We start from the raw sequence: 22,446 nt of genomic DNA, 5'->3' as shown, positions 1-22,446 counted from the left end.
TACACAGGGGGAAGAATGGAGTCCTGAGTCATTGTGTTAGCCAAGAGTTTGGGAGACTTCCCTGACCTCGGTTTCCAGGTGATGGGGGTAGGTGAGACCCAGTCAATTGGAGGGTTGTTCTTCTGCAACCAAGGTAGGCCGAGAGTTACTGGCGTACCTGGGGCCTGGATGGCGTCAAGTACCAGGGTCTCGCTGTGGGAGTAGGTAGATAGCAGGAGAGGTACGGTCTGTAGCGAGATTAAGGGTGGAGACAGCGAACGACCATCAATCCCAACCAAGGCAATAGGTTGGGCCTTCTTCACCAAAGGTATCCGGTTCTGTTTAGCGAAATCGAGGTCTACAAAGTTTCCTCCAGCACCGGAGTCGATAAAGGCAGCAGTAGATGTGCGAAACTCAGCGCCTGCGAGAGAGATAGGAATCGTAAGTTTCTTAGGCAGTGCCTCCTTGGGGAGGGGACGAGGAGAGATAACACCCAGTGAGAGCCCCTCCATACTCACTGAGTGTTCCCATTTCCCGGACGCAAAGGGCATGCACGGACCAGATGTTCAGGGGATCCACAGTAGAAACAGAGTCCGCCGGCGTAGCGGTGTTGTCGTAGTGGATTCCGGATCTGTTGCACCCCTAATTGCATTGGCTCTGGAGGCTCCAGTGCCAGCTGCTGTGAAGGAGGTGGTCTAGGAACCAGAGGAGAGTTGGGGAAGGGTGCTTGGAAGGTTAGTGGCCGGGCATTCTGATGCTCCGAGCGTCGTACCTGGATGCGTTGATCAATACGTACGGCCAAGTCAATGAGCGCCTCCAATTGGTCTGGCCTGGGTTGCCGAGCAAGCTCGTCCTTGATGGACTCCGAGAGACCTTGCCAGAAGACGGAGACGAGCGGCTCTTGTCCCCAGTTCGTCTCGGCGGCGAGCGTGCGAAATTCCACTGCATACTGTGTCACCGATCTTCGCCCCTGAGTTATCTGGAGGAGGGAAACAGACGCCATCTCCCGGCGTGCAGGGGAATCAAAGACTTGTCGGAACTCACCCTTGAAGGCTAGGTAGTCTTGTGTCAGGTCCGGGCGCAACTCCCTGACTGGCGAGGCCCATGCCAGTGCGCTGCCCATCAGTAGGTTGTACACGTAGGCTACCTTCTTCCGGCCGGTGTCGTACTGAAGGGGTGCCATTTCAAATTGAACCTCACACTGGTTAAGGAAACCTCTGCACTCCTGCGGGTTGCCAGCGTACGGCTTGGGAGGCGGTATCTTCACGTCCTGACTGCTGGGTCTGACTGGTTCTGCAGCCTGTGGAGGAGAAAGAGGAACAGGTGCTTCCGGTACCAGAGCCGAAAGTTTAGCCATTTGGCGTGTTAGGGCCACAATCTGATCAGCCATGGCCTGGTTTTGCTGTATCAGCGTAGAGATTGCTTGCCTCAGTTTGGCCTGGTCTGCGTCTTGCTGGCTCGTCATAATGTTACGCCGGAGTAGCCCGCAGACCAGACCTGTCCCTAGAACTGAGGTGGCAGGTATGAATACACACACCGACAGAGCGAGGGACGTGTCCGGGTTGTGGTATTAGATGGTGCCAGGCCAGATGGGGTGTATTGCGAGAATACTTGCCGATACCGTTTTCCCAGAAGAATGGTCGTTGCCGTTGCCGAGATCAGGGGATGGAGATGTATGGAGGAATCGAGATGAGTGCCGAGGTCGAAGGGAGCCAGAAGGTACGTAAACAGGAACAATCCGAAGTCGAGAGCCAAAGAGGGTAGTCTGCCAAGCCGCGTCTAAACCGAGAGAATCAAAGAACAAGCACTGTGAAACACCCATACAAAAACTATGACGAGCGAGGAAGCACAGAACAGAGAGGGTATATAAAGCTGGAACAGCCAACCAGGAGAGGGGGCGTGCCTGGAGGAGCCCAGGGAGCTTCAGTGCATTGGCTGCTGTTCTTAGAGCTCAGGTGAAACTCAGCAAGAGCCAGATTGTAACCATGCGGTGTTTGGGGGCGGAGCCTGAGTGGGGATAAGTTCAAGGGCTTTTGTGTGTGCACTGTAAGTCCAACGTGTGCATGAGAGGAAGCAACGTGGGGTGCGCACGTGCGTGCGGGGCGGCGATTCCGCGCCGACGGCTGCAGCGCAGAGCGAGGAGGAAGAACCTCGTGGAGCGTCCCACCATGCCGAGGGGTAAGTGATGAAGCTGAAGGGGGCTTGCGTGGTTGTAGTGGAAGGGTCTGAGCAGTGTAAGGAGAGAGCCGTGAGCTCCGCCTGAGACGCTGTGTGCTCACATTCCTAACAGTATAGTCCCAGCACTGCCAGGGAGACGCCAGGATCTGCAGATTACTGGGTATAGTCCCATCACTGCCACGAAGACCCCGGGATCTGCAGATTACTGAGTATAGTCCCAGCACTGCCAGGGAGACGCCAGGATCTGCAGATTACTGAGTATAGTCCCAGCACTTCCAGGAAGACGCCAGGATCTGCAGATTACTGAGTAAAGTCCCATCACTGCCACGAAGACCCCGGGATCTGCAGATTACTGAGTATAGTCCCAGCACTGCCAGGTAGACGCCACGATCTGCAGATTACTGAGTATAGTCCCAGCACTGCCAGGGAGACCCCGGGATCTGCAGATTACTGAGTATAGTCCCAGCACTGCCAGGGAGAAGCCAGGATCTGCAGATTACTGAGTATAGTCCCAGCACTGCCAGGAAGACGCCAGGATCTGCAGATTTTTGAGTATAGTCCCAGCACTGCCAGGAAGACCCCGGGATCTGCAGATTACTGAGTATAGTCCCATCACTGCCAGGACGCCAGGATCTGCAGATTACTGAGTATAGTCCCAGCACTGCCACGATGACCCCGGGATCTGCAGATTACTGAGTATAGTCCCAGCACTGCCAGGGAGACGCCAGGATCTGCAGATTACTGAGTATAGTCCCAGCACTTCCAGGAAGACGCCAGGATCTGCAGATTACTGAGTATAGTCCCAGCACTGCCAGGTAGACGCCACGATCTGCAGATTACTGAGTATAGTCCCAGCACTGCCAGGGAGACCCCGGGATCTGCAGATTACTGAGTATAGTCCCAGCACTGCCAGGGAGAAGCCAGGATCTGCAGATTACTGAGTATAGTCCCAGCACTGCCAGGAAGACGCCAGGATCTGCAGATTTTTGAGTATAGTCCCAGCACTGCCAGGGAGACGCCAGGATCTGCAGATTACTGAGTATAGTCCCATCACTGCCAGGACGCCAGGATCTGCAGATTACTGAGTATAGTCCCAGCACTGCCACGATGACCCCGGGATCTGCAGATTACTGAGTATAGTCCCAGCACTGCCAGGGAGACGCCAGGATCTGCAGATTACTGAGTATAGTCCCAGCACTGTCAGGGAGACGCCAGGATCTGCAGATTACTGAGTATAGTCCCAGCACTGCCAGGGAGACGCCAGGATCTGCAGATTACTGAATATAGTCCCAGCACTGCCAGGGAGATGCCAGGATCTGCAGATTACTGAGTATAGTCCCAGCACTGCCAGGAACACGCCCGGATCTGCAGATTACTGAGTATAGTCCCAGCACTGCCAGGAAGACCCCGGGATCTGCAGATTACTGAGTATAGTCCCACCACTGCCAGGAAGACGCCAGGATCTGCAGATTACTGAGTATAGTCCCAGCACTGCCAGGGAGACGCCAGGATCTGCAGATTACTGGGTATAGTCCCATCACTGCCACGAAGACCCCGGGATCTGCAGATTACTGAGTATAGTCCCAGCACTGCCAGGTAGACGCCAGGATCTGCAGATTACTGAGTATAGTCCCAGCACTGCCAGGAAGACGCCAGGATCGGCAGATTACTGAGTATAGTCCCAGCACTGCCAGGGAGACGCCAGGATCTGCAGATTACTGAGTATAGTCCCAGCACTGCCAGGGAGACGCCAGGATCTGCAGATTACTGAGTATAGTCCCAGAACTGCCAGGGTGACGCCAGGATCTGCAGATTACTGAGTATAGTGCCAGCACTGCCAGGGAGACGCCAGGATCTGCAGATTACTGAGTATAGTCCCAGCACTGCCAGGATCTGCATTTCAAGCAACAGAAACCGAGATGGACCAAAGCGATCTCAAAAAGAGCGGCACAAACCTCAATAATCCAATGAAAATAAAGAACGAAAAAAAATATTAAAGACTATCCATAAACAAAAGATGATCTCATAGAAAGAAAAATAAACCTCCTCTAATTAAAATATAAATAAATATGACAATTTAAACAAAAAGGTGTCTATAAAAGAAAAAAAACAAGAGCATTACATAACATACACATAACAATAGAATTTCTCTTGATGAATCTTTGAAATAAATACAAATTGTGTGTGTGTGTGTGTGTGTATAGATAGATAGATAGACAACAGCACATCTAATCACATCCAGAATCATTCAAAATGCTACAAAAAAAGAACAGAAGTGTAGCCCCACCTTTGGGAACTACTAGTTAGTATAAGGGGTTAACAGCCTTAATAGGTTAACTGTGCGGGATCACTCATGCGCTACTCCCTTCACCATTATATATATATATATATATATATATATATATATATATATATATATATATATATATATATATATATGTGTATGTGTATAGGTTTATGTGTGCCCTATATAGTTAGCCCTTGTAGACTTTGCCCTCAGATTGTTCTCATTTAAGAAGAGGAGCAGGCTCAGCAGGGGGTTCTCAGAGTAGAAACTTCAGAGTATAATTGGATCGGGCCCCACCGGAAGGTCCTTAGCAAAGTCCCGATCCAATAAGCCTGGATGAGGTAGGCAGTACACCGAGTGACAGGATATTGATCCCCGATGGATAGAGTTTATTCACACTGGCAAGTCCTCAGTAAACTCCCGATCTGATAAGCATAGATGAAGAATTTTGTTCACAGTGAAGGGATACTTAGAGTGACCATATTTGTCCTGGCAAAAGCCGTGACAAATTTCATGCATGCGCAGTCGGTCCTCGTCGACTGCGCATGCGTGAATGGCGAGCACCGACTGCGAATGCGCGAAAAGTGCTTGCTGACCACGAATGGGTGATCGGCATTTGCCAGCTACTTGGGCGCATGGGAGATCACAGCTTGTCGAAAATGTCAGGACATAGCCCTATAAACCAGGACTGTCCCGGCTAACCGGGACATCTTGTCACCCTAGGGATACTGCTCTCAGAGAATAGGCTGTGTGTCCCAACCAGGATCCACCAGATAGAGGACATTACAGAAGCGATGCAGGAGATTGTCAATCTAACCATTACTAAAGGAAACAAGTCTAAGTTCCTCCCCAATGTATGAGTGAGAGTTACCAAGTGGAAGAAACCTAAACAAGCCTAAAGTACCTCCCTAGTGTAGGAATGAGAGCTACCAGGGGAAGACGTACAGAGTAACCATATTATTTGCCACCAGTTAATGTCTGAAGTGAAGTACATTTTATATGTAGAGCATTATAAGCAGATGTGAATAAAGCTCTTGTTTGTACTATAAAAGTTCCTGGTGCCCTTAATTATTGTAACTGTACATCCACACCAGCACCCTAACAAGGTACGAGAAACTGAGCGATGCCATGTATATACATCCAACTCAATGTAAACTACTTTAGAGCCGGAGAAGGAGGGTTACAGAAGAAAAACACAAAAATGACAATTGAATACAGGAAAAAAAGATAAGAAAACCCTGAAAACAATTCTCCTACACAGCAACAGACTCAGTAACATGACATTATTGACATAGTATGCATATTTACGCTGTGCTTTATCTCACATCGTCAGCATTACAGAAAATCAAAGTGCTGCTACTACTTATTAATATTAATATATATTTGTGCTACAAACACGGATATGTGATGACAGACATTGCTGTTTGTGCATCTTTGCTGTATTCATAGATTTATTTATATTTGCCTCTGTGCTCAAATGTTTCCTTGTTGCTTTCCACTTCATTAATAATTGTGTGGAGGGCCCTCACTTTTATCCCTGCTCATTTACATACAAAGCGAGAAACCATGGCCTGAAGAGCATCATGCCACAAAGCCAGTTTTTCAGACTTTATTTGAATGCATTTCTGGGGCCACCATGAAAAATATTGGAGACTGCCGTTTGGGTACCCAGTTGCCGCAGAGCTATATCTCTCTTTTCATGTGTCCATACGTCTCTGCTCTGTTGTTGCGTTGCCACATGTTTTCTCTGCCCATAGAGTCCTATTTACGTGTGTGCCTGCCCATACATTCCTCTGTATTAGTTTGTGTGTGTGACCGTTCCTATGCTTGCGGCGTGCTGCATTAGCAGCCTGTGCGCGTGTGATGGAAAGCAGCAACTGGCGATAACACAGAAAATTATTCAGTGTTTTTACCCCCCTCTTATGCTTCCTTCAAAAACCCCACACCCCCCTCCCCTCTCCTATCTGCCATCTACAGATTCCAAGCGGGTCTAAATACTGTAATGAGCGCAGCTGCTGCTCGGAAACTGATACACTGTCTCTTTAAGGGCTAAAGAAAATTGCTGTCCTTTAAGCCTTTAATGCCGTGGAGAGTTTAAAGAGGCCGGGAGAATGGACAGGGTTAATGTGGCATTAACAGAAGCATTATCTAATAGGAAGATTGCTTCTACCCCACCCATTTCTGTGCATGTTCACATGTGTGTGTGTGAAACAGGGTAGAAAGTGTCCTAGATTATGTGTAAGGTGGGCAGGAATATATATGCCAGGCTGATCCGTTGATGTGAGCGCGTGCAACTTAAATTCCTTCCTATACGGCGGCTCCAGCAGCGCATTGTATGTGCAGAACAGCACACTGGCTCCTCTGGCAGTAACAAGCTGAATGAATGCTAAGAAAGGTAGTGGCTCTGGGAGTAAAGACACTGACTGTAACCAACGACACTGAGTTTTAATTAGGGGAAACTGGTTCTAATTCCTGGTGTCAGCTCTTTGGAGTCACCTTATCTCCCTGTGCCTCAGGCACCAGAAACACAGATTGTAAGCTCACCTGGGCAGGGCCTGTGTCTGTAAAGATTCCTATGTGCGCTGTAATGTAATCATGAGGCACTTCACGTAGCACGGGGAGAAAAGCGCTGTATGAAATAAAGTTGTTATTATTATTATTATATTAGGATTGTCACTGCATTAAAGTACTTTGCCCAAATTGTGCGATGCTTTTGAGGAATATAAGATCCTATTATAAAATAGCAGAGGAGTTAACTGAGGCAAAGTGGCAAAAGAGTGTATCATGAGCTCCTGTCTGTAACCTTTTGCCTTTTTTGCTATGTCAAAGAGAATTTGGCAGGTCTGAGGTGGTGTAAACCTACTTAGTTAACATTTCACACAGGCACAAATCACCCGTAGAAAAAGTCTGAGGTATCAAGTCACATATTTTGGAAGCTTTAAATTTAGCCCTGACTTGTCCGCAGCGGAGCATGGTGACAAAATAAGAGCTGTCTCCCCAAATAACCATGTCATGTTGTCACTGTTCAAAGGGGAGAGAGGTAAATAGAGAGAGCAAATTGCTTCGTGTAAGGCCGCGCTTATAGTGTGAGCGACGGATGACATCACCCGTCGCCGCTAGCGAAAGTTGTAATTCGCATCAGGCGACATCGCGGGCGACCCGGTCTTTGATTGGTTCAGAGGCTGTCACATGTGGCGACAGCCTCTGAAAAATCAAATTTGACCGGCTTCAGAAATTTGCGCCGCCAGCGTCGCTCCCGTCGCGCTTACTATAAGCGCACGTGACAGCGGCAATACATTTGTTTTGCCTCGACGTCGCGTCGCCGTGACTATAAGCGCAGCCTAATACACATGAAGTAGTGGCAAAACCTTGCAGCAAACTACCCATACACACTGGGTTTCTGTCTGCTTATGGGGCTGGATCTATATGTGCTGAAGTGGCCAATCATGCTGTTTTTGGACTTCAAGGGAGACTTTCGTCCGAAAACGTCCTGCTTGGCCTCTTCGGCACATATAGAATCAGCCACTAAGAGTAATCTCATCACCCATTCCTGCTACCTCTCTTGTTCCGTCACTCAATCTACTCATACTACCTACCACTGTCTTTCTCTTTTTTCTTTCTGCCACTTGACCCTGCCGGAGACAGATCATCCGTGGTGACATAGATCAAACCTTCCTCCAAACTCTCCGTTGTCTACTTTTCTTCCAAGTGAAATCTTTATATACACAGATGCATTTATCTATAAAGGAGGTACATGACTATGTATCGCTATGTATATATAGGTAAATGTATTCATTAGAAAGATTTACTTACATGTGACCATACAAGACCCTGTAACAGAGGGGAAGACTACAACTAGTTATATACTGTATATTCTGGCCAACAGCTGAAAGCTTCTTTCATTAAGATATGGGATAGTAAATGAAAGATATTTCTAAAACCTTCATTGACCTTCATGGATCCGGTGTGATACGCCACATAGGCGCTTGATGAATCCTAGTGCGGCTTGCGAATGAGAGTTTTGACTTCAGTTGCAGGTTACTGCGAAGCAGCTTGTCACCTGAGAAAATGTACTGATACAGGATTGTAACCACGACATGTTTACATCTTCATAGGGATGTCATGTTTAAATTACCATTACATTGCTCTATCCAAGTGAGTAACTGGAAGCGCTGAACTGCAGGAAGTAATCATGATCCCCAATGAGTTAGAATGACAGGTCTATGAGGCCATTGGGAATGAGTGAGACAGACTTCCGATATATATGTATATGCATGTGACTAGATCTTATAAGGTTACACAGGAAGGCGGTATCGCTCACTGTTGACCTGACCGTTGTTTCTGATTGAACGCAGTGACTTGTGATAGGATGTTTGTTATACAGCAATTAATATGAAATGGTCACATTCATATGTCAGATTGGTTAATATGTCCATATGGATTTGAGCCTGAAACTTGAAAAGGCTATGTGGGTTGAAATAAAGATCCATATGGATATCAAAGATCATCAGATGTACATACAGACTTTGGCTAATATGTTAGGTTCAGGATCAAATTACCGAAATTATCTGGAGCTTATGGACTGGGACATTAAAATATAGGCAGAGTTGCTGTACACATTGTACGGTGGAAGTTTTTGCCACTGTTTTTTTGCTCACGATAACGTTTTTTTTAATGTCTGTTTATACTCACTTACCAGCTTCACGTTGCACAGTCAGGAACCAACCTCACAAGAGGTCAAAACAGCGGTCTGTGAGTAGGTTTACTGGCTATGCACATCTTTAACTGAGGCTGAAAAGCTGTGTGATGTGGCAGGCATAAGCTTATGGGGGTCCTTGTTAAAATTGATTTGAAGCAAAAGGTGACACAGTGTGTGTTCATTTACATGTTATTACCCAGAATCCCTGGCGGCAGTGGAAGCACTGTATGATACGAGATAATGGGGAAAAGCAGAGTTGCAGACCTGTCTGAGACATGCGAATGTGCTCACAAGTGGTACAGCTAAACCCCGTTATAACGCGCCTCGTTATACCGCGATTCGGTTATAACGCGGTTTTCCTGTGGCTCCCGTTTTTAAAAAAAAAACAAAAAAAACAAACAAAAAAAAAAAACAAAAAAAAATTAAATTTTTTTTTTTTTTTTTTACATTTTTTTTTGCACACTGCACACACTGCACACACTCACTGCACACACACTGCTCATTGCTCACACTGCCACACTGCACACACACTGCACACTGCACACACACTGCTCATTGCTCACACTGCACACACTGACACACTGCACACACACTGCACACACACTGCTCATTGCTCACACTGCACACACTGACACACTGCACACACACTGCACACACACTGCACACTGCACACACTGACACTGCACACACACTGCACACACACTGCACACTGCACACACACTGCTCATTGCTCACACTGCACACACTGACACACTGCACACTGCACACACACTGCTCATTGCTCACACTGCACACACTGACACACTGCACACACACTGCACACTGCACACACACTGCTCATTGCTCACACTGCACACACTGACACACTGCACACACACTGCACACACACTGCACACTGCACACACACTGCTCATTGCTCACACTGCACACACTGACACTGCACACACACTGCACACACACTGCACACACACTGCACACACACTGCACACTGCACACACTGACACTGCACACACACTGCTCATTGCTCACACTGCACACACTGACACACTGCACACACACTGCACACTGCACACTGCACACACACTGCTCATTGCTCACACTGTACACACTGACACACTGCACACACACTGCTCATTGCTCACACTGCACACACTGACACACTGCACACACACTGCACACACACTGCACACTGCACACTGCACACTGCACACTGCACACACACTGCACACTGCACACACACTGCTCATTGCTCACACTGCACACACTGACACTGCACACACACTGCACACACACTGCACACACACTGCACACACACTGCACACTGCACACACTGACACTGCACACACACTGCACACTGCACACACACTGCTCATTGCTCACACTGCACACACTGACACACTGCACACACACTGCACACTGCACACTGCACACACACTGCTCATTGCTCACACTGCACACACTGACACACTGCACACACACTGCACACTGCACACACACTGCTCATTGCTCACACTGCACACACACTGCACACTGCACACACACTGCTCATTGCTCACACTGCACACACTGACACTGCACACACACTGCACACACACTGCACACTGCGCACACACTGCTCATTGCTCACACTGCACACACTGCACACACTGTACACTGCACACACACTCCTCATTGCTCACACTGCACACACTGACACACTGCTCATTGCTCACACTGCCACACACTGCACACTGCTCACACTGCCACACACTGCCACACACTGCACACATACTGCTCACACTGACACACACTGCACAGACACTGCTCATTGCTCACACTGCACACACTGACACACTGCTCATTGCTCACACTGACACACACTGCACACTGCTCACACTGACACACACTGCACACACAGCACACACACTGCTCACACTGACACACACTGCACAGACACTGCTCATTGCTCACACTGCACACACTGACACACTGCTCATTGCTCACACTGACACACACTGCACACTGCTCACACTGACACACACTGCACACACACTGCTCACACTGACACACACTGCACACTGCACACTGCACACACACTGCTCACACTGACACACACTGACACACACTGACACACACTGCACAGACACTGCTCATTGCTCACACTTACTGCACACAGCTCTCACAATACACTCACATGTCAGCAGCCCACCCCCCCTCACATGTCAGCAGCCCACCCCCCCCCACATGTCAGCAGCCCACCCCCCCCCCCACATGTCAGCAGCCCACCCCCCCTCACATGTCAGCAGCCCACCCCCCCCCCTCACATGTCAGCAGCCCACCCCCCCCCCCCCCTCACATGTCAGCAGCCCACCCCCCCCTCTCACATGTCAGCAGCCCACCCCCCCTCTCACATGTCAGCAGCCCACCCCCCCCCCTCTCACATGTCAGCAGCCCACCAGCCCGTTTTTCACATGTCAGCAGCCCACCAGCCCGTTTTTCACATGTCAGCAGCCCACCAGCCTGTTTTTCACATGTCAGCAGCCCACCAGCCCGGTGGAGGTTGGAATAATGACATCACCCGCAGGGGGCGGAGAGCGGACGGCTTGATTGACAAGAAGAGGGCTGTGGGCGGGGCGACTGAATGAGGCCAGGCAGTAAGAGTGCCCGGATGTGGGATGCTTGTTCTGCAGTCATTGGTGCCATATAGGAGGAGGTAAGTGGGCGTGGCTTGCATCCTTTACCCCCCTTTGTCTCTATGGCAACTCCTCCTGCCCGGGTGATTTGCAGTGCAGGGTGGGCGGAGGTGAGTCAGAGCCGGGCGTGGTGGACCCGGCCGGGGAGGGGGAGCCTCGCGCTCCGGGACCCTCTCCCAGCCTCTCCTCCCCACCCCTCTCCCTCCTTCCCGCCGCTCACCAGGACTCAGTGACCGGAGCTGCAGCTAACCCAAGTCCCGCAGGCTGTGCGAGGTGCTGGTATCTGTCACACCCTCCCTGACCCCGCACAGCGGCTCTGATGCTGGGCGTAGCGGTGATGACGAACAGGTAGGGGACCCTGCATTAAAGCCTGAGAGATGCACTGTTAGCATTGCTATATTGCAACTTTTAGGTGAGTGACTCCGGTAGATTAGTGTCTCCTCACCCTGCCCACCCCTTCTCACCATCACACACACACACACACACACACACACACACACACACTCTCTCTCTCTCTCTCTCTCTCTCTCTCTCTCTCTCTCTCTCTCTCTCTCTCTCTCTCTCTCTCTCTCTCTCTCTCTCTCTCTCTCTCTCTCTCTCTCACGCACGCGCACACACACTCTGTCTCTCTCTCTCTCACTCACGCACGCGCACACACACTCTGTCTCTCTCTCTCTCACTCACGCACGCGCACACACACTCTGTCTCTCTCTCTCTCACACACGCACGCGCACACACACTCTGTCTCTCTCTCACACATGCACGCACACACACACACGCTGGGAGGACACAGACACGTGCAAAACCAGGGGGCTGAGAGGGAGGACGGATGAATCGCCGCCATTTTTAAAAATTTATTTATTTATTTATTTATTTAACTTCCTTCCCTCCTCACTCCCGATCAGGAGCGCGGCGGCCATTTTTTTTTAAAATTAGCGCGACCCCGTTACTAACGCGGTGGACTCGGGGTGGACCCCGAGCACCGCGTTATAACGGGGTTTAGCTGTATTTTTATTTACTGTACAAAGGTGTCACTGAAAATGGAAGAAATCTGTTTGAAAAACAAAAGACGTTAAGATAATGGCATTGGTGTGCAGTCACAAGATAAAAAAGAGAGGAAATGGAAATGTTTGAGTCACTGACTCCATTCTATGGAGCAGTGATTCCCATATCCTAATCTTTTCCTTCTTTACAGTAGAACAAGAACACAATTAGGGCCATATCACAGTGATCGATACATCCTGATTGATCAGCACAGGGAAGAAAATTAGTAATGAAAAAAGGTATTACAATCAGTGACCCATAACTGGGAATCAGTGACACTTAAGAGAAGTAATAGCAATCTAATTTTGGTATCTAACTCAGGAAAGCAAAGTGACCACACAATACTACACTGTGTAACGAGCCAGAATTTAACACAACAAATCATAATCATGATATTTATATCTTTGGGGTTCACCAGCTTTTTCTCACCACTGTATATGTGGTGAGACATGTATACATGTACATATGTACACACACATGTACAGTGGTGGGAAAAAGTTAGTGAACCCCAAAGATAATTACGGAAATGTCATACCTTTTCCATGATAAACTTCTTGAATCAAAACCAGTCTTTTCTGAAATATCCAATAGGGTTTATATAAACCAATTCCATGTCTTTTGAAACAAAATGAATTAGAGAAACAATGAGTAAGTAAAAGTCAGGTTATGTGCAAAAGTCAGCAAAACCCTGGTTTTATCAACTAAATTAAAGGGGATAATTAGAAGCAGGTGTTTAAATAATTAGATGGATCTTCAGGGGTGAGGTTGGGAGGTCCCACCCTATATAAAGATTTTGGTCTTCACTATACAGGTGTGTGGAAACCTGGACGGCTTGCCATCATTGATACAACCATGAATTCTGCATTGTATCAGAAGATTCTAGAGGAGAATGTCTGGCCATCCGTCTGTGAGCTGAACCTGAAGCGAAAGTGGGTCATGCACCAAGACAATGATACTAAACATACAAGCAATGAAGAACAAAGAAAGTGTTCCCAGCACTCAATGGAAAATATGAAATCAACACTGAATGAAATGCAAAAAAATAATTTTACTAATACGAAATCAGTGCAGATCTAGCAAACAATATGCAATAGACAATGACGTTATTCTAATCTGTATAGTATAACCACAAATGGTATCTACAAAAAAATGGACACAAAAGAAGAAGAAATTCCGCGTTTTAGAATGGCCTAGTCAAAGTCCAGACCTAAAGCCCATTGAAATGTTGTGGCAGAACCTGAAGTGAGCTGTCCATGCAAGGAAGGCCTCAAGGTCACTGAGATGAAGCAGTTCTGTAAGGAGGAATGGGACAAAATTCCTCAAAACCAATGTGAGAGACTGACCTGTAGTTACAGGAAACGTTTAGTTGAAGTCATTGCTGCTCAAGGGGGCGCCACCAGGTACTGAATCTAAAGGTTCACATACTTTTTCACACATGGATATTGAATGTTGAATCCTTTGTGAGTAAATAAATGTTGAAAAAGTATCAGTTTCTTGTGTCATTTGATTGATAAGGTTATCTGTATCTATTATTAGGACTTAGATTAATATCCAATAACATTTTAGGTCTTAAATATGTAAAATGTGAAAATCTTAAGGGGTTTACAAACTTTTTCTTGTGTATGTATATACACACACACAGTTAGGTCCGGAAATAATTGGACACTGATACAAGTTTTGTTATTTCGGCTGTGTACCAAAATAAATTCAAGTTACAGTTAAATAATTAATATGGGCTTAAAGTGCAGTCTATCAGCTTTAATTTGAGGGTATTCACATCCAAATTGGAGTAAGGGTTTAGGAATTACATCTCTTTAATATGTAGCCCCCTCTTTTTTAAGAGACCAAAAGTAATTGGACAATTGACTCAAAAGCTGTTTCATGGACAGATGTGGGCTATTCCTTCGTTATTTCATCATCAATTAAGTAGGTAAAAGGTCTGGAGTTGATTCCAGGTGTGGCATTCGCATTTGGAAGATGTTGATGTGAACCCACAACATGCGGTCAAAGGAGCTCTCAATGCAAGTGAAACAAGGCATCCTTAGGCTGCAAAAAAAAAGAAAATCCATCAGAGAGATAGCAGGAACATTAGGAGTGGCCAAATCAACAGTTTGGTACATTCTGAGAAAAAAAGAATGCACTGGTGAGCTCTGCAACACAAAAAAGCCTGGACGTCCACGGAGACAACAGTGGTGGATGATCGTAGGATCCTTTCCATGGTAAAGAAAAACCCCATTCACAACATCCAGCCAAATGAAGAACACTCTTCAGGAGGTTGGCATATCATTATCCAAGTCTACCATAAAGAGAAGACTTCCCGAGAGCAAATACAGAGGGTTCGCCACAAGGTGCAAACCATTCATAAGCCTCAAGAATAAAAAGGCCAGATTAGACTTTGCCAAACAATATCTAAAAAGGCCAGCCCAGTTCTGGAACAGCATTCTTTGGACAGATGAAACTAAGATCAACCTGTACCAGAAAAATGGGAAGAAAAAAGTATGGAGAAGGCTTGGAACGGCTCATGATCCGAAGCATACCACATCATCTGTAAAACACGGTGGAGGCAGTGTGATGGCATGCATGGCATACAATGGCACTGAGTCACTAGTGTTTATTGATGATGTAACAGAAGACAGAAGCAGCTGGATGAATTCTGAAGTGTATATGGATAAATTGTCTGCTCAGATTCAGCCAAATTCAGCGAAGTTGATTGGACGGTGCTTCACTTTACAGATGGACAATGACCCAAAACATACTGCGAAAGTGTGAGGACTCGGGGGTTACGACGGTCGCAGCGTGACCTCCCCTCACCTCTTTCGGCTCCCGCTGCTGTGGGGCTCCGTCCTCGCCGCTCCCGCCCGACGTCCGTGGTGAGGGGGCTTCCCCGTCCTCTCCGTCAGGCTGCCACTGCTCCGCGTGCGGCTGGTGCTCGGGCGCCTGCCATTGCCCCTGCGCGCGCATCCCCTCCCGTTACGGAGTGCGTGCCGACACAAGTTAATTTATTCACTGCTCTTGCAGTGAAGCCACGCCCCCCGCCCATGCGCTGGTTACCAGTTGCCTAAACCTTACCACCTTACCACCTGGCGGCCTATTATGGGGACCAATCCTGGACAGCTCCTCGGGCTCCTCCAGGCCTGCCTCCGCTACCCATTGGTCAGCCACAGTATTTAGTACCTGTCCTACCTCTCTCACATCGCTCGACATAGTCTTTGCTACGGACGTCTATTCTGGCTCTCCCTTTGTCTTCGTTTATTCAGGTTGCGACCCGGCTTGGCGGACGTTCCTATCTGGCTCTAGACCCTGGCTCCCTCTTGACCTTGCAGCTTCTATCATCCCTCGACCACAGCTTGGACCTCGACCTTTCGGATCTCTCTCTCCCCGACCTTAGCTAACGGCAACGACTTTGTCTCTTCTGTACCGGTACCGGCAAGTATTGCTACACCTATTCACACCTGGCCTGGCAACGCCAAAACACCACACTCCGGACACGCTCCTTCTGCTGCGGGTGCGTGCACATATACATCCCCACCTCAGTATAAGGGACGAGTCTGGTCTGCGGGCAGCACCGGCATAACATTATGTAGAGCCCACAAGACGCAGACCAGACTGACATGGCCCCATGATGACGGCCATGTATCAACAAGTCCAGGCCCTAACTGATCAAATGGCTCTCCTCACTCAACAGGTACAGGACCTTTCATTTCAGGCACCACCTGTGGCTGCACCGCCACTGTTGCCAGAACCAGTATCCCCCGCAACCTCAGGCCCGAAGATCCCGGCACCTAAATCGTATGCGGGGGATCCGCACGCCTGTCGCGGTTTTCTCAATCAATGCGAGATCCAGTTTGAGATGGCTCCGCAGCAGTACTCCACTGGTCGTAAGAAAGTGGCATATGTGTACAGCCTACTTACAGGGAAAGCACTGGCATGGGTCTCCCCGATTTGGGAACTACGTCCCGAAATCACACGCGATTACGTGGCCTTTAGACGAGACTTTCGACAGGTCTTCGATACCCCTGCACGCCAAGAAACTGCCTCTGACTCTTTGCTTGAACTTTCTCAGGGACGTCGTTCCGTGGCCCAGTACGCCTTGGAGTTCAGGACCATAGCAGCTGAGACACGATGGGACCAGGAGGCTTTAGTCTCAGTCTTCTGGCGAGGCTTAACGGATTCCGTGAAGGACAAGCTCGCCTCACAACCCAGGCCAGGGCTTCTGGAGGAACTCATCTCCGAAGCCAATCGAGTGGATCAACGCCTTCAGGTACGCCGCGCTCAGCACCAGCATCCCCGATTTATGCCCTTCCGTGCTCCTTTTCCCAGATTCTCTCCAACCACAGGACCTGCCATCTCCCCGCTACCCGCTTTGGAGCCGATGCAACTTGGAGTCCAGCGTTCCCGGACACCGATACAACAAGCTCGCCAAGCTGGTGGAATATGTTATTACTGCGGATCCTCCGAGCATCTGGTTCGTGAATGTCCACTACGCCTGGGAAATGACCAAACTCAGTGAGTACGAAGGGGCTCTCCCTGGGTGCTAAATGTCCTTGTCCCCTTTCCAGGAAAAAAAAAAAAATTGACCATTCCCGTCTCACTCTCGGGTCCTACCTTCCGCACCTCCACTGCGGCATTTATCGATTCCGGCGCGGGAGGAAATTTCGTGGACCAAACCTTCTCTGAACAGAACCAGATTCCACTCGTTAGGAAGAAGTCTCCTGTTGCCTTGGTCAGGATCGACGACTGTCCGCTCACCCCGGCATACATTTCCTTGGAGACTTGCCCCATCACCCTCTCCTCTCATTCCCACAAGGAGACCCTGGCCTTTGATGTAATCCATGCTCACGGAACTCCAGTCACCCTTGGCTTACCTTGGTTGCAGAAGCACAATCCTCACATCAACTGGACATCCCAAGATCCCATTACCTGGAGGTCAAGGTCAGAGGAGCCATCTCCACCAGCTGTACTTCCTCCTCAACTGCTGGCCAATACATCCAACCCTAAGGGAGGTTTACCCGCTCCGTATGCTGGTTTTCTGGATGTCTTCAGCAAGACCCAATCCGAGCTACTACCTTCCCACAGATCTTACGATTGTCCGATAGACTTGGTACCTGGATACACATTGCCCAAATCCAAATCCTACCCCCTCTCTCTACCTGAGACGGAAGCCATGAACGAATATATCTGCGAGAACCTAAAGCGGGGCTTTATACGGCACTCCAATTCGCCCACGGGAGCTGGGTTCTTTTTCGTCAAGAAAAGGGACGGTACTCTCAGACCGTCCCGTTACGGAGCGCGTGCCGACACAAGTTAATTTATTCACTGCTCTTGCAATAAAGCCACGCCCCCCACCCACGCGCTGGTTACCAGTTAACCCTAAACCTTACCACCTGGCGGCCTATTATGGGTATGACTACCGGGGACTGAACTGCATTATGGTGAAGAACCGTTACCCACTTCCACTCATCTCTGAACTATTCGACAGACTTCAAGGTGCTAACCTGTTCTCCAAGCTTGACCTTCGCGGGGTGTATAATCTTATTCGCATCCAGGAGGGTGAGGAATGGAAGACCGCTTTCAACACCCGTAGCGGCCACTACGAGTATCTCGTGATGCCCTTCGGCTTATGCAATGCTCCGGCGGTTTTCAGGACTTTATCAATGACATCTTTCGGGATGTCCTTAATCGCTTTGTAATTGTTTATCTGGATGACATCCTTATTTTTTCCAAGAATCTACAGGATCATATCATCCATACCAAGTTTGTATTTTCCCGCCTCCGAGAGAACCGATTGTTTGCCAAGATGGAGAAATGTCTCTTTCACCAGTCTACCACCTCTTTTCTTGGGTATATTATTTCCAAAACGGGATTGGCCATGGACCCTGAGAAACTTAAAGCCGTTATAGATTGGCCGCAACCCGACTCCCTCAAGTCTATTCAGTGGTTCCTAGGCTTTTCCAATTATTACCGGAAGTTTATTTGTAACTTCTCCACTATCATCACCCCAATCACGGCACTGACCCAAAAAGGAGCTGATCCTTCGTCTTGGTCTCCTGAGGCAGTCACAGCTTTTGAAACACTGAAACAAGCATTTGTCTCAGCTCCCATCCTTCGACACCTGGACACCAATTTTTATTTCACCCTAGAGCTAGACGCTTCGTACTGCGGGGCCGGCGCTGTCCTATCCCAAAGATTTTCTCCCCAGGATAAACTTCACCCTTGCGTTTTTTTCTCAAAGAAGTTTTCCCCAGCTGAGAGGAACTATGATGTGGGCAATAGGGAACTTTTGGCCGTCAAGTTGGCTCTTCAGGAATGGAGGCATCTGTTGGAGGGGTCAAAAGAGCCGTTCACTATTCTCACGGACCACAAAAATATTTTATACATCGAGAATGCCTGCCGCTTAGGTCCCCCCAAGCCCGCTGGTCGTTATTTTTTTCCAGGTTTAATTTTATTTTGTCTTACATTCCCGGCACTAAGAACCTAAAGGCGGATGCTCTCTCTAGACAATATTCTTCTGATGAGAGATCGGGGAAGACTACAGAGTCTATCCTTCCCAAACAAAAGATCCTCGCGGTCGCTACATTCAAGAATCTCGAGAAGATCATCAAGTCTCAAAGACACCTTCCTAGCGATCTTGAGATCCCGAAGGACACCTTATACGTGGAGGCCAAGTTTATTCCGGAGATTCTGGAATGGGGGCATGCTTCCCGTTCGGCAGGACAACCAGGCTACAATTGTCGATTGTTGAATTGCCTAGGTCGAATGGCATGAACACCATTCTAGTAGTGGTGGATCGGTTTTCCAAGATGGCACATTTTATTCCTCTCAAAGGATTACCCTCCTCACCCGCCCTAGCCGATATTTTCTCCAAAGAAATTTGCGGATCCATGGCATACCCACGTCCATCATATCGGATCGTGGATCTCAATTTGTTTCCAGATTCTGGAGGACCTTCATCAGAAGACTGGGCATATTTTCCTCCTTCTCTTCGGGACATCACCCTAAATCTAATGGACAGACCAAGAGGGTCAATCAATCTCTCGAGAAGTATTTAAGGTGCTTCGTCTCTGACTCCCAGGATGACTGGGCGGAATTACTTTCCTGGGCTGAGTATGCCTTTAATTCCTCCAGGGATGAATCCACTGGTGAGACACCTTTCTTTATTAATTATGACTTTCACCCGGCTTGCCTACCTATTTCCAATATCTCCTCTGGAGTTCCAGCTGTGGATGAACAGGATGAACACATCTCCTACAGGACTCTTGGGCTAGAATTCAATCAGCACTTCAAAGGGCCTCCCTGTCTTCTAAAGTCCAGGCTGATCGCCGTCGCCGACCTGCACCCAACTACAAACCAGGGGACAAGGTTTGGTTGTCTACTAAAAATATCCACCTCAAAACCCCTTCCCCCAAATTGGCTCCTAGGTTTCTGGGGCCATTTCCTATCGTGGAGCAGGTTAACCCGGTGGCCTTCCGCCTTCAACTACCCCCAAGCATGAGAATTCCTAATGTTTTTCATACATCACTTCTCAAACCGTTCATCTCTAGTCCTCTATTTCCGGACCACACTCTTAAACCTGATCCAGTGATCATACAGGGCAACGAAGAGTACAAGGTCCAAACCATACTAGATTCCCGTCTCTCCAGAGGTAAAGTCCATTTCTTTGTCCATTGGAAAGGCTTCGGACCCGAAGAGAGGTCTTGGGTACCTCTTAACGACATTCACGCACCAGGACTTCTTAAACGCTTCCGGAAAAAGTTTCCATCCAAACCACGGAAGGATCGTCCTGAGGCCGACCCTGAAGGGGGTGTGGGTACTGTGAGGACTCGGAGGTCACGACGGTCGTAGCGTGACCTCTCCTCACCTCTTTCGGCTCCCGCTGCTGTGAGGCTCCGTCCTCGCCGCTCCCGCCCAACGTCCGTGGTGAGGGGGCTTCCCCGTCCTCTCCGTCAGGCTGCCGCTGCTCCGCGTGCGGCTGGTGCTCGGGCGCCTGCCATTGCCCCTGCGCGCGCATCCCCTCCCGTTACGGAGCGCGTGCCGACACAAGTTAATTTATTCACTGCTCTTGCAATGAAGCCACGCCCTCCACCCACGCGCTGGTTACCAGTTAACCCTAAACCTTACCACCTGGCGGCCTATTATGGGGACCAATCCTGGACAGCTCTTCGGGCTCCTCCAGGCCTGCCTCCGCTACCCATTTGTCAGCCAGAGTATTTAGTACCTGTCCTACCTCTCTCACATCGCTCGACATAGTCTCTGCTACGGACGTCTATTCTGGCTCTCCCTTTTTCTTCGTTTTTTCAGGTTGCGACCCGGCTTGGCGGACGTTCCTATCTGGCTCTAGACCCCGGCTCCCTCTTAACCTTGCAGCTTCTATCATCCCTCGACCACAGCTTGGACCTCGACCTCCCGGATCTCTCTCTCCCCGACCTTGGCTAACGGCAACGACTTCGTCTCTTCTGTACCGGTACCGGCAAGTATTGCTACACCTATTCACACCTGGCCTGGCAACGCCAAAACACCACAATCCGAACATGCTCCTTCTGCTGCGGGTGCGTGCACATATATGTCCCCACCTCAGTATAAGGGACGAGTCTGGTCTGCGGGCAGCACCGGCGTAACAGAAAGCAACCCAGGAGTTTTTTTAAGGCAAAGAAGTGGAATATTCTTCTATGGCCGTATCAATCACCTGATCTCAACCCGATCGAGCATGCATTTCACTTGCTGAAGACAAAACTTAAGGCAGAAAGACCCACGAACAAACAACAACTGAAGACAGCTGCAGTAAAGGCCTGGCAAAGTATCACAAAGGAGGAAACCCAGCGTTTGGGGATGTCCATGCGTTCCAGACTTCAAGTAGTCATTGCCTGCAAAGGAGTCTCGACAAAGTATTAAAAATGAACATTTTATGATTGTGTTAATTTGTCCAATTACATTTGAGCCCCTGAAATAAGGGGACTGTGTATGAAAAAATTATGAAAATTGTGTCAGTGTCCAATTATTTCTGGACCTAACTGTATGTATGTTTGTGTATATATATATACAAAACAATACAATTTACTCTTTCTGTTCCTTTCCCTTATTCTGTTTGTGTGTGTGACTTGGAAGGAAAAAAATTATAGAGGACCCCCCCCCCCCAACCACCCTCTGTCCCCCATGTCACCCACCCCCTGTGCTTCTACTGCAGTTCTCTTGGTTTTGTGACAGATCATAGGGAGGGGGGCAGGGATTGTCCCAGAGCTGGGGGCACACACCCTGCAGTTTCATCCATTTGGCTTTGGTCTCAATGGAAATGCTGAAGTGCTTGTTTCACAAACCACCAGAGACGCTGAGTATTGCGGAGAAAGCTGAGACCCTTTGATGGCTGTGGGAGCTGATTAGAACCAGGCAGGTTTCAAAGAGTGCTACTGCTGCCAGGAGTTGAGACTCACACACAGGCAGATGAAGGAAGAAACGGGGATAGATGGGGAATGAGGCAGATGGGGAGAGAGAAAGAGAGTGAGGATAGTGAAAAGCACCTATTTCAGAGAAAAAGTATGTAAGAGAAAGACAACAATGGGTATGTGAATCAAACGAGAGAGGAGAGAGAGAGA

Source organism: Ascaphus truei, chromosome 5 (assembly GCF_040206685.1).
Source record: "Ascaphus truei isolate aAscTru1 chromosome 5, aAscTru1.hap1, whole genome shotgun sequence".
NCBI lineage: Eukaryota > Metazoa > Chordata > Amphibia > Anura > Ascaphidae > Ascaphus > Ascaphus truei.
The sequence above is the reverse complement of the archived record's forward strand: the minus strand, read 5'-3'. Positions refer to the sequence as shown.